The sequence below is a fragment of the Strongylocentrotus purpuratus genome, unplaced genomic scaffold, assembly GCF_000002235.5.
Source record: "Strongylocentrotus purpuratus isolate Spur 01 unplaced genomic scaffold, Spur_5.0 spur5_contig_126, whole genome shotgun sequence".
In the NCBI taxonomy this organism is placed as follows: Eukaryota; Metazoa; Echinodermata; class Echinoidea; order Camarodonta; family Strongylocentrotidae; genus Strongylocentrotus; species Strongylocentrotus purpuratus.
The window spans coordinates 6,547-21,005 of NW_022144772.1; the positions used below are offsets into that span (position 1 = coordinate 6,547).

The following is a 14,459-nucleotide window of genomic DNA, read 5'->3' on the forward strand; positions in this document are numbered from 1 at the left end:
GTCTTAGCAATAACATTGAACAGACTGTAACAGGTAGGGGTGTGCATTGACGGATAGTACGGGAATCGAGTACTCAATTGAATAATACACTGGAATTAGTACCCGTGAAAGAAACCCAACCCCAAAATGAAAAACTCGGCAGTTGCTGTTCAGATTGTTCATAAAGGTCTGCACGATAATACTGCTGCATCGGTGTGTCAATGCAGCATGAAGACGCAAGTGTGTAAAGTGAGCTAGTATATTCAGTGAGTTGCACGATGTTGCATTTTCGCAAGCGTTATCAAGGTGAATCTGTTTTGTTATTCCATGTAGCCTGGTTTTCATTCTGAAATTTCTCCACAAATGACTTTCAAAACCTTCTTTTTCATTGTCTGAGAAGTTACTAAGTAACTTGTCAAGTTGGTACGGGTACCGGATCCCATAATCTGGAACAGGTTCCTGACATCAGTGGTTGGGACTCGGGTACCTGGTTCCGAATGCACAGCCCTATACCGGTATGATGAATTTGGCATGTTTCTTGCAAAATTATAAGTCAACATAAAAAGAACACATTCTATGCACCATTAAGAGTACAGCAAAAGGAAAGGACAAAAAGAACAAAACATACGGTTTTCTCTTTCTAATTCTGAGTATTGGCAAGTAAAAATGCTTAATTATCAATCACTCTTAATTATTCTAAGATAGACTAGTACAAAAATAGAACCATGGTATCTTCTGCTAAAAAAAAGGTCTAATTTGAGGATAAAAACGTTATCACACATACATACTAACACATCATAATTTCTGCAAAGTTTGGGACTGAAATCAGCAGGAATTTTAAAGAACATGGAACAGAAACGTAAAAAGCAAATTAAGAACCATCTTGATAAATACTTCAAAATGGCTCACCTGCACAACGTTCTTATGAAGATTGTCTTGATTTTAATGCAAATATACAAATTTGTTGCAACCGACAAACCTAAAAGAGATCATTTCAATATCTAACTTGATGCTCACAATAAATACAGTAAAAAATATCTTTCTTGCACATCACGAACAGCATAGAAATACTCATGGAAACAGTTTCGAAATTCAAAACTCATGATTTTCTTCCCCGTGAATTTCAAACCTTGAATTTTTTTAATTGCAAAAGTTAAGGTTAAAATGCCGTTTTCGGTGAGCAAAATTGTAAAATGAATAAGAATCATGATGAATTCCGTTCGAAATCAGAATATAGTGTTTCCATTGGTAAGAAAGAAAATTAATTTATACACATTTTTGTACAACTTTTATCGTGAACTTGCATGTTAGATTGGGAATAGCATTTGAAAGTTTCCATGGCAGTAGCAAATATATACAGCTGTGATTACTGTGCTAAACATAAGCACAAAATCAAACTTTGGCTCAAAATTACTTTTGCTAAACATCAGCACAGAATCAATCTTAAACTTCTGCTCACTGATTCTAAATAAAAAGGTTTATACAGGTTGCCCCACAAAGAAAGTCAAAAACTAATTAATAAAGATATATTGCATGTGAGTTTTGGAATATTTTAAAATTACCTCTTAAAGTCAGATAACCAATCTACCATAGAAACTTTATTTCATTCAAATTGATGCATTGGAACAAACGCTATGCTTCATCGAACTCAAGGGTTGACAATCGTCTTGGACCACTTTCCTTGACAGCGAGAAAGCGCAGTTAGAGAAACACCCAAAGGATTTTTGACCTTTGTTCAAGAGTAACGTGTGACTTATTCTACCAGCTTCGATCTGTAAACTTGATAAATAAAACAAGTGGCCCAAGTGGTTTTTCAAGTCCCGTATTGTGATTGCTGTACCTTTTGAACAAAACATCCTAATGAAACCAACTAAAAAGCATTTGGAAGACCAATTATTCTACTCAGCAATATATTAGACACAATTTTGAATACTACCCCCACTTTTTCTGAAAACATGCTCAATTCGGACCATTAGGCTTTTTGTGGGACAACCTGTAAAAAGAACATATTATGAAATGATAAAAGGTTTTTGGAAAAGACAAGGAAAATATTGTAACAAAACATACAGGCATACATGATTGAAATTTTCTTACGCATGTGGAATATAAAACAAAAACATTTTACATAGTGAGTGGATACACACCATTTTGATTATAATGTACAAAAATCCAATAAAATAATGTTCTACGAAAATACTTGGAAAAAAATCCATCCTGCATCAACTTCTGCTTAACGGTATTCTGTCAAAATTAAATGCATCCCCAGTTATTGCATTAAACTGCGAGTTTGGAATACACTAGCATCCATTATTTTACCGTTCAGATTATAATTTGGATCTTATATTAATTACACACTTGCACAAACATGACACTCTCCACTTTGGACTTGTCAAATTCAAATGTTTTGAATTTACTCCATTTATCTGGAGGCAAATGAGGTATGGTGCTATCCACACAGGATGAGACCCATCCTGGTGGGAGCTGTGGAAGAAGGGGGAAGGAAAGTTAACAACCTTGGACGTGAGTAAGCGGTCATTATTCTGGGTACACGTAGGGCTGTGCCGGTTAAACTGCATATTTGAATATTTGATCATTGATCAAATATTTGAATGGCAGTTTTATGATTCAAATATTGAAAAAAATGATGATGAAAACTGTCCGCGATGTTATATCAATCGTATAAATCAATTGAAAGCCACTTCACACAAGACTTTTGAGGTTTCACTGAGGAATGTTAGCTTTAACTTTCTTCTCTAAAATCGCTCAAATATCAGCCATTCTGCTACTTTTTCTTATGTACATTATTTCCAAAAGCTCGTTTGTCATTTTTTTACAAGGGCAGGTGCGCACAAAACCTGATTGGCGGCCAGTTTAGGCTGGTGCATTTGTTACTTGATCAGTACATTTCGAAATTGAATATTTGAATATTCAATCAAATCAAGTCCAAGTTGAAATAATCAAATACCAAATTATTCGTCAACGCCCAGCCCTAGTATACAACCCAGCGCTTGAGCACTAGGGCCAATTCCACTGGAGCCAAGTACTAAGCACAAACAAAACGGACGATTCCCAAAACAGTGCGCCCTCAAGAGGTAACCACAGTCCACCAAGAGTCAATTTTTCACAGTGCATTGTGGGAGACACACGTGACGTAAAATTGTAAGTTTGTCCGATCAGTAGTTTCGTAAGCGTACGATTCAAGGTTTTTTCTTTTCTTTTCTTTTTCTTTTTATCAAGATGGTGTTTTTTTCTGTGAGGCGGTAGAATGCTTTGCCACGATCTATCAAAACTTTCCTCAAGTTGTCAACTGACATTTGTCCAAAATCGCAGCAAGTCCGCCATGTTTTTGTCGACCGTAAACTTGAATAATGGACCCTCCGCGGCAACCTCTTGGTGGCGCACTGTATTGGGAATATCCCGTATTCAGTGCTAAGCGCAGACAATGTATGCTGAGCAAAAACGTTTACCAGCCAAATTGTCATGCAATGTATGCTGCATGTGACTGGTTCCCATCTGTTTATCTGAAATTGACACCCGTTGTCACTCAGATCCCAAGTTTGAATGAGAAATATGAAGGAAGAAACATTTCAGTTTAAAATTACATGTAATTTAAAAAAAATTGCTTTTGCTGTAATTCAAAAATGGATGGATTTGGGGTAAGTATTTTATAGCAAATACTGTTACACTGACCTGTTTAAGTTTTCTGTGCATAGATGCTGAAAAAACCAAGAAAAAAATACTGGTCTTGTAGTCTGGTTCCCTGACCTTACTTCAGATGACCGGAGCAATTATAAATGTCGGGAATTGTCAGGTCAGGGACCCTGACTAGCTGGCTTGCACCCGTTCACGGATGTGTACCCGATTGCAAAAAAAAAGGGGACTAACTAAATTTGATAAATTGGGGCAGTCAGGTTTTTTTCCAACGATGGTCAGCCGACCATTGTTGGCAATCGATACAATTTCACTTTTCTTGAAAATCACAGGATGCTTCAGACTGTTATTCACTTACAGTCAAGTAAGGTATTTCATAATAATTTGGTAGTTGTTTTTTTTTTATGTTTGCATAATGTTGTACATGTATATTGCCTTAAAGGAAAGCAAGGAAAATTCCTGATATAGCCGATATTCATGATGTACAAGGTGGGATAGGAACCTGGGTCACTGCAGGTGGACGATGATGAAAGTACTACTGTACTATCATTGACAGTCCATGCATCAATCATCTCAATCTCAGTACATGCTAAGAACAGGGCCAGCCTGATATCTAAGTTAGTTTCGCTACAAAAACAATATTTTGCTAAGTTCTCAAAATGAAATAGGAAAAGCTACTAAAATAAAAAGTCAATATTGACTTTTGAATAGAAAGTAAACATCAAACATTGCTTTTATAGTTGATAAAAAACAGGGCGAATGCCTTTTGGGTTTGTTTTTTTGAAGAACAGAAATGAAAAGTAACTGCTGGTTTATAAGCACCGTCGATATATCGTATTACTCGATTATTCAATATTATTTTTATATCAATATCGCCGATAGCAATTTTAAATCATATCGAAACTTTCGTTATTAAGGAATGATATCGTACCTATCGAAAATGCATCAAATGATCTTCGAAATAAATCTCCTGTTTGTGCTTTTACTTTGTGTTTAACATTCGCTGTATAATGCAATAAAATTCGGTGGCAAGTTGTGCTGCTCTGCGTTCGCTGGAGTTCACGGTCTCCATAATGTGCAACCTCAAAAGAAACCGCCCGTTCTGGACAAACTCTCAGTGCTGAGATTGGTTTTAAAAGTTTGAGCAATATGCTCCAGAAAAAAAAACACGGAAAATTGGGACTTCAGATATTTTTTTTTTTATCATAGTGCACCTACATTTACACGGGATAATCGGTATATCAAATATTCTCGATATTGAATTTCCAATATATTGATTATTGAAAGTTCCAATATTGACGGTGCTTATTGGTTTAAAATCTTCATGCTAGTCTTTAAAACTTAAAGGTTGAAGAGGAAGTGATGACCAACTTATTGAAAAGTTTTCTGTTCCTTGTTTGTGTGTTTGACTTTAACAGCAAACGCTCCTGATATAAAAAAATACCAACATCAAATTGGAACAGCAATAATTATAAAGACTGTTTGCAGAATGACTATCTTTTACAATGCCTTAACAATACAGAGGCACGTAAATCTAGAGGCAAAATAATGAATTTTAAACTGACGTTGATGGGGAAATGACAGCACAAAAAGCTCATTTAATCGTTTTGTTTTGGGCTTTTATTGGTTGGGAATTTCCTGAGGTGCATTTCAAGAAGAATACAACTTCCAACGTTTCTGTGAATGAAAGAGTTCACGGTGCACCCTGGAGCATTCTGGTCTCACTTGTGGGGAAAATAAGTAACAAAACAGTAAAAAAAACACAGCTGCATGTAGGGACATGCTGTAGAAATGGTCAAAATAAAGAGTCTTCTCAATCACAAAACGCACACATTTTTTTTGATCAGACTGGCCGTGTGTCAAGTTGCATCAGAAGACCAATAATTCCACGATTTGATGTCTGACCTTTCGGCCTTCTAAGACGCTGACTCCATCCCTCGCTGTTCTTCTTTTAGTAAGCGCCTCAGTTCCATACTCTTGATTCGATCTGGCGAAACGTTGGTCTTTTTTCTGGCTGTAACTTCCAGCATCTGTTCATGACGTCATAGACGGTGTCGGGGCAGTCGTCAGGCGGCTGCATTCGGTTACCGTCTTCCACAAACTTTATGACGTCATCTGCAGGCTAAAGTTTGTCAATAAAACAAACAACAACAAAAAAAGACTTAGAAAGCACTCAATCTTGTCTGAAGACGATCAGAGCGTACTGATCGGAACGTCAAGTTTTACAACCAACCGAATCTTTCAGAACCACCCATCTTCCAAAAGAGATTTCCACATGGTGTTACCGCACACCTTCACTACTTAAGGTACAGTCCATCATTTGTAATTTGTGCATTTTGTTTGTTTGAAGCAACAAAAGTGCTCAATATCTGAAGAAGGATGCTTAACAACCAATCTGATGAAGTTTCAGCTTAGCTTCAGCTGCATTTTTCGAGAAAAAACAACATTGAGGATCTCGATTTCAAATCAAAAGTTGCTGAATCATGTTTTGAATTGGGCCTGAATTCAGCGTCCGAGACACGTTCTCACTGAGCCGATTGCAGCTACGCGATGTCGCGCACCGATCCGGCGAATTATAGCAACCGTGTGCGTGTGTGCGTCGTGCCAATGTTTGCGCGCGCTTCGCCGAATATCAAAACGAACTACTAGTTTGAATTTCCTACAGTGCGTCTTAAGAAGCACCGTTGGAAAGGCCTTCTTTCGTTGATTTCTTCAAATGACAGCTTGCCATAAAGAATAATTTCACAGGGAGTTTAGTCCCCTACTATCTTTCAACCAAGTATGTTTTTCAACAATAATTACGCCAGTTATTTTTTGGATAGCTGCAAATGATGGACTCAGGCTTTAATTCTAATGAACTAAATTTTGGCAAATTATGGGATATTCAATAAATTTGGAGTCCACTTTTTTTCCTGTCCCTGTAAAATCTGACATGGACTATTTACTAATTCTAATACACTTTTTAATGTAGTCGTCCTCAAGAGTGATTATGAATAGCAAACTACCTACCCAACAAATAAAAAAAATTGTTTAAAGTTATTCTTAATGACACTTAACTATAACTCATGTACATGATGTACAAGTCTGTTCTTATAATGCACAACTACTCACGTGGTCGTGACTGTCAATCAAAAAGGATTCCCATTATTTTGTTGAATGTCAGTTGGTGCACGGAGCGTTTTATAGCATGCGGAACACCCAATTTGTGTGCAGTACAGTGCTAACCCCAACGCGACATGAGTGACCTCGTGACCCATTTTCCACGACTGCAATAAATTGGTAACTGGTACTGGTCAATGGAACCTGAAGCACATGTTGTTGCGAGGGCCTACGGAGAAAGGTGATTGGTTGCCAAAGAAGGCATGTGCTGACGTTTGTTACTAACCAACCAACAGAGAGATCTCTTGAGCTGCTTTCTGCAGCTAAAATGTCACATTGTGGACCCTCAATTTATTGAATGACCCCAAATGTATTTTAGGACAGGAATCTAAAACACCTAAAGGAATCTCAAAAGTGTTGGACTTACCACACGAGGGTAGGGTACTCTTCCAAAGGAGTAGAGTTCCCACAAGAGAATGCCATAACTCCAGACATCGGACTTGGTGGAATATGTCTACCAAAAAAACCCAAAAAAACATATAAAACTGTATGAACAAACAGATAAAAATAATAATAATAATGGTATGCTGAATTGCGAAGGACGCGGCTACAACGTGGTCGGGCCGCTGGCATGTAAAGGCGCCTATGGCTGCTGGCCACGTCAGCCCATATATGACCACGGAGCACAGCCTGAGATCGAAAGTGTTTGATTTTTCCGGAGGGAGGAAAACCGGAGGCCCGGAATAAAACCCTCGTGGCACAGGAGAGAACCAACGCACAACTCTACTCACATGCGATCCGCGGCCAGGATTCGAACCGTGGTCACCTTGGTGAGAAGCGAGCGCTTTACGCACAAGCCATCCATGCCACCCATAGAGGATCAGTTCAAGATGGGGTGTGCATAGGAACCGCGTATCCCAGTACTCGACCGTTGATGTCAGGAACCAGTTCAAGATTATAGGATTGGGTACTCATACCCAACTTTGCAAATAACTTAGTAACTTCTAAGGCAATGAAAAAGGTTTGAATGCCATTTGTGGGGAATTTTCAAATGAAAACCAGACTACACGAAAAACCAACAAACAGATTTCTCGTTGTATGTGCATTTTAATGCGTGACAGATAATGCTCTCAAAAGTTGCAATTTGAATTTTGGGGTTAGGCTTCTTTACCCATGTTTTACTTCAGTGGGGTTCCCCGTTCACGTACTACTCATAAATGCACACCACTAAAGTTAAATGCATTGGCTTTCTCTTGAATTGCAAAAATAAGCTGTAAGAGTATAAAAATTGCTGTACATGGTATAGCAGATAGGGACTAAGTTCAACTTTTGTTCAGGTCCGTTGCCAGCCCTGAGCATCAAGGGGGCCATAGTACCAACTAGGGGGACCACTACCATCAAAAATACAAAAATACATATGTATGGCTTTTGCAGATGGGGGGGGGGGGGGGGGCAATTGCTTGCCAAGGAGGGGGGGGGGTGCCTTGTCAAGGGGGGCCCTGGCCCCACCAGGCATCCCCCCCCCCTCCCCCGGCGACGGGCCTGCTTTTGTTTTAGCTTAAGGTTTGAAGAATGTGGTTCTGTTTTAGAGCGTATGTCCCTAAGCAACTCACTTTATCATAATTACTACCCTTCTCATCCAATCTTACCCTCACTCTAGTCCCTCGTCAGGTTGCTTTTGATGAATGAGATGTTATAATTTTACAACAAAGACCACACAAAACTCTTTCTAAACATTTTGGGTTTTTGGACGTCCCATAAATCGCTCATCCTTGTACAATGATCTCTAATTGGGCCGGTACCTAAGTTGGGTACTTACTTTTTCCTGACTGCCTACGGGGCCGTCCATTTGACAGGAATCTTGGATTCTCGGCCTTCTCTCTGTCATGTGAGCCAAACCGAAGTCTGAGACTTTGGCGACGTCTTCTTCCGATACCAGGATGTTCTGGCCGCAAGGTCTCGGTGGACAAATTTCCTCTCTTCAAGGTAATTCATTCCACACGCTATATGTCTGAATAAACAGGAAATTTTTTTTAAATAAAATTGAAAATATGAATGTGCTTTGTAACTTCCTCTCAATATTTAAAGGGCCATGGCATGAATTTTACTTGGGAACATATTTTGTGCATTTTCTACTTGTCTTAATGTATGAAAACTATTTGACATCCCTTTTTGGTTAAATTTATTGAAAAGTGCACTTTTTAAAACGTTAAACATTTCCCATGTTATCCTGACAAATGAGGCTGCTATTGCTGTGACGTCATTTCAGGAAGACACTGTTCAGTTTAGGGGTTTTCTGTTCAAATTGTGAACCCAAAATTTGCTCATTGAAAACATTTGTGAGAAAATTTTGCTCATTGGCTTATTGTCATGTACTGAAACAATGAATCACGAAAGAAAAGAACATTTACGACAGCAAAATATCCCAAATGCTGGCAAACATTGGTGCTGAAATAGCTGGAACATTAAGCTTTCTGCCTAAAATGACATCACACTTTTGCTCATGAATATGGAAATTTGCATCACCATAGTAACCAAAAAAGGCAGCAAAATGCCTTAAAAATGGCAACATGAAATGCAAAGTTAGGTTAAATGGGACACAAAGGTGTTTTTCAAGGATTGCATTAAAACAATTACATTACATGGGCCCTTTAAAGCATTAGGCCAAAAAAAAAGTCTCCGGTTTCTGGTATGCGCGCACGTCGCCGTAGCCATGCGCGTCGGCAAAATGAAAAAGTTTTTTTTTCAATGAAAGATGATGTCTCAAAACCGCCAAACTCACTAGTTTGACTGGAATCCTGCTGCTGCACAATTTTAATGTGTTTTTAGATTGGGTTATGGTCGAGAATAAGCTTTATGTGGCCTCTCTGGACTCCCATATATTTGCACTAAGTTTAGTCGGGCACCATTTGCAGTCATCAGCCGACATTTGAAGCAAAAAATCAGCTAAAAGAAAAAGAAAAAAACATACGTGGCCGCACCACTTTTTGGGCAAGCTCCATACCAGAAACCGGAGACTTTTTTTTTTGGCCTTAGTTGAAAATTCGTCAGGACACCTTAATAACATTCTCCATCCTTGTGGAAGATCTTTAGGCAGCAAACATAGCTTCGGCCACTTCCAACTTGACAGCCAGAGTTGTCATACTCTTCATTGCTAATCAAACTTAATTAATACTTACAAAGAAAATTGATTTGGTCGAGCTGTCTGATAACTGTTCTTCCCTGGATCTCAAGTAGTCTAGTAGATTACCCTGAAAAAGAAAGAAGTATTCCAGCTTTTTTTTCAATGTGACTTTTGAAGTAATTCCCGATTCAACAAAGTATAGTAAAATAGAAGCAAATGCATTAATCACTTACATATTAAAACAAGATGATACAAGCCGACTAAAGCTGGTCACAAAGCGCACAAAATTCTATCCAATTGATTCAGAATGGTTCTTCACTGGAAGTCTTGTCATGCATGTGGCCTATGCAATGGGCCAGATTTAGCCGTTCATTGGCATAACAGGGTGTTTGTTCTTCAAACTTTTTGGCAAAGGCGAGACTCGTAAGCAAGTCTAATTCACAAGTGACAGTCAGTGAGCCGGTCAATGAGTCGTCAGGTACACAGAGGACGATAGGCTGGCTCTCCCAGGAGCCAGCAAAAAAAATATCCACTAAAACTCCTGATATGGAGTTTTACTGATGGGATGGAATAACTGGCAACAGTAAGAGTAAATATCAGGGTTTGCCCGTCATTTTGGTGGTGGAGCCGGCCCCCCTTGGCCAGCAATTGCCCCCCCCCCCCCCCCCCCCCCGGCCACGGCACAAGCCATACATGTATTTTTGTGTTTGTATGGTAGTGGGCCCCCCTAGTTGGTACTATTGGCCCCCCTGGTGCTCAGGGCTGGCCAGGCGGACTACATTACGGAATGGTTTTGACTAGTCCGCTGCTGTTTTTACTCGCATTTGGCGAGCGGACTACCGCTTAGGTCGAACTCTGGTAAAATTACGCATTTGCACCATATAAGTTATCTCTTTTGTGAGTTGTATTTTTCTGAAAAGAGACAGAGGGAAACTCAATGTTTTATGTGACACGGTGCAATGGCAAACTACGAGTCTCATTGCTGACTTCATCGTGCTGACCTTTAATCTTTTGTGACTGGTAACATCATCATCTTTATCTGAACTCACCTTGGACATAAATTCCAGTACTATCCATATGCTAGTTCCAGGTGATACGCCGATCACTGAACCAAGTTGTCGTGCCTTAATTGTCTGCAAGGTGACACATGCCAGAAAAAAATCATCATATAAAAACAACTTATCAAGCCAGAAAACCACTGAGAGATCTCAATTCCAACTGATTTTATTGTATGCTCGTTTGATCCTTTTTAAGCTATTGGTCACTTTGACATCAGAATGAACGATGAACAAACGCGATCCATCATTCAAAAACTATCATAAACAAACCTCTCATGAACCCTAATCCTCCAAAATCCTCCAGGTAGTTTAGGAGGATTGAGACTGAATGGCAAAAAAACTGTCGGTAGATTTTGGAGGATGCATTGAGTCAAGTTCATAGGCTGTAACCTGCATACATAACTGAGCCCTGCATTATGCTCGATATCATCCGCACTGCTTCATGTCATCAGTACTGATTCAACCCATGAACAGTGATTGTTGGAGGACTTTGAAGGATTGAGGCAATGGTCACCGCTCCACAGAACAAATTCAAGAAATAACAAATGACTTTGGAGGATCGAAGCTAAATCCAATTTGTATTTGTGGCAATTGAAAATTTGCAGGATTTAGGATGGTTCCTACTCAAAAGGACCTGGGGGTTAGGATTAATAAACTAGTACTGGTGCATTTGTGGCCATGAGCAATGCAAATTTTACAATGCTGATTGTCCGAAACTGCTATCTGCCCACACAATTGTACTTTAGATTAGTTTTCAGGTACAGAAACAGTTTGTAAGTGCTACAAATTTACAAATTAAAAACTTACTTCACAATTTCTGACTGAAAAGTGCAATGATTACATACGGTTACAAAGATAGCTACATGTATCTGTATCCATACGCGGTTAATGAACTTAAATTTTAATTTGATCAAATAACAATATAAAAGGACAGGTCCAAAGTCTCACTTTGGATCATAATTTGCATGGGGAAGACTATTCAGTTAATAGTTTCATGTTGTACACAAATAAGAAATCTTAATTTGTGTGAGGTTTCATTTTCAGTTTCCATGGCATTGAGTTATGTTACAATGTGCACCAGTACTAGCTCTGAAGACAGCACAATCAACTGTAATATATTTTATTACGACCCTTCCTGCTTAACAATTTAAACTCGATCCCCGAGGTGACATGGCTACCATCAATAAATAAGTTATAATTATTATTATAAACATTTTTTTGGGTGCACAAGAGTCAGAACTTACGTCGTGATAGATGCTTCAGAAAGAAAGCTCTGCTCCTGAACCTTGTCATCTTTTGTCACTTTGATGGCCACGTCTTTCCCCATGTACGTTCCCTTCCACACCTCTGCAAAAGGAATAAAACAGGAATTGTTTAGGTCAAATCGCTGACTGAATTGTGTCTCGCCACAAGCAGCAAGTATATTGAGTCACAAGAAGTAAGCCATTTAATAGTCTTTATTGTTTCTTGCTTCCACAACTCAAGGAGAACGTACAAAGTCTAAAAAAGTCTAAAGGATTTTTTTTTACTTTGGGCGATTCCATCGTTACAGATCAATTTCAAAAACAAAATAAAGTCAGGTTTGACTTTAGCGGTAGCCAGCTAGTCAAATGCTAGTCAAAACAGCGGCGGCTGGTCAAAGTATTCCTTAGGTATCCCGGCTGGCGAATCAACAATTATTGGGCTACAGCAAAGATGAAAGGACAGGAAGAAATAAATCATTAAATTCAGAAAGCAAACCTGTCTCAATTTGTGTGCAATTTTATTAACTGTTAGGTTTAAATTATTAGATCTGTTTATTAAAAAGCACTGACAAGATTGCCTCAGGATACACATTTCACATGTATGCACATTGTTGTTGATAAGACACTCTATAAAAGAAAAAGACATGCAGGCTAGTGAAAATGCCGCCAACTAGCTAAGAGTCTGTTTCAGTAGCCCGGTTGGCTAGTGGGAAAAAAGATAAGTTTGAACCCTGATAAAATACTTGCAGTGAAATCAAATGTTATGTTTTCGGTACAGCTCTAGCTTAAGCCTTAATGTATGACATGACATGGTTAACGCAGTGCTAGCTGAATTAATTAAAGACATAGAAGCACTTTAAGCGACCATTATGGACATTACACATTCAGACATAGGTTTGACTTTCAGCACGTCTTGGAGTCTGTAAAGTTTCTTGCAAGAATTTAACCCTAATCTTCCAAATCCTCCAAAATCCTCTTTGCAATATGGAGGATTTTGCAGGATTGAGGCTATATGGCAAAATGTACCCAGTATGGCTGATTTTGGAGGATGCACTGTGTCAGGTCTTGGGCCAGACCTAGTGTTGTTTATGCTCAGCCGTGCATACATTTAAGCCTAGATTATCACGTGAAAGGATCGAGGCAGTGGTCACCCTTCCGAGGACCACATTCAAGAAATAACAGATGATTTGCAGGATTGAGGCTGTATGCAATTTTTACATGAAGCAGTTGGAGGATTTTGAAGGATTGAGGTTGCATCTCAGCAAAAACAGATAGCTGTGGCATGGTAGATATATAAGTTCTATAAACTCTACCACAGCATTCCACATAATATCTCCATGACAAGAGCCTTATCTCAAAGATGGTTTCAGTACAAAAGTGCTACTATTTCATTTGGTCAAGGTGAAAAACTAAATTCCTCTCAAATTCCTTCAGACTTAACCCTAAAGGGGCCGGGTTATTTTGACCATCTCTCAGCCGGGGGGGGGGGGGCCTAAGATCTCGGCCATCGAGTGACGAAAAAGTTGAAACTCAACACATGCATAGAGCAACTCTTCTAAACATACCCAAGAAATTTCATTACTATAGTCAAAGGGTTTTGGAATTATGGCTAATTAATTATTCATATGACAATGGCAATTCTGCTGTGTACACGACGTATATGCGACAATTCTGTTTTCACGGCGCGTAGCCCGGAAAATGTTTCACTACGCGGCAACCCGTGGTCTGATTTTTATGTTTTTGGTATCAAAAGATGCGCAAAGCTCGAGGCTAAAAAGCCGTAACAGCTCGGGTCGCGAAATTTTTTTTTAGAGGCTATCGCGGAAAATGTTGAGGGGGGGGGCGGATTCCGCCCCCCGGCCCCTTTAGGGTTAAAGATGGAGAAGTTACATGTACCTCCAAGTTGCCTCTCCCGATGAATCTACCGGATGTGATGATTTCCTGTCGATAGACCAGCCAGCTGGAGAGAGGAAAGGATTCAAAGAGACACATACAAATCTATTAATGTTACATTCTTAGAATGAAATTTACCGAATTAAATCCCAAATATTAAAATGTTTGCACAATTAAGTGGAAACTACAGTAGATCCTCTTTGTAATGTGAAATTATATTCATAATACTTAAGGACAGTTTACCCATTCCTATTGGTCGAGAGCCCGTCATGTGGCCGGTCCTAAACAGATAAAAAAGACATGGCTGTGTCACATGCAATTTGGACTCCGTAAATCCAGTGCTTTTACGTTTTATGGTTAAACGTTCACAACCCTCACGCAGGCACGCACAATACTACCTTTGAGTCAGTA

The 14,459-nt window shown here is 39.1% G+C and overlaps 1 pseudogene; it reads right to left on the reverse strand.

Annotated features, from left to right (window-relative positions):
• Positions 1-5,593: 5,593 nt before the first annotated feature.
• LOC115920981 lies at positions 5,594-14,115 on the reverse strand (annotated as a pseudogene).
• Positions 14,116-14,459: the final 344 nt, after the last annotated feature.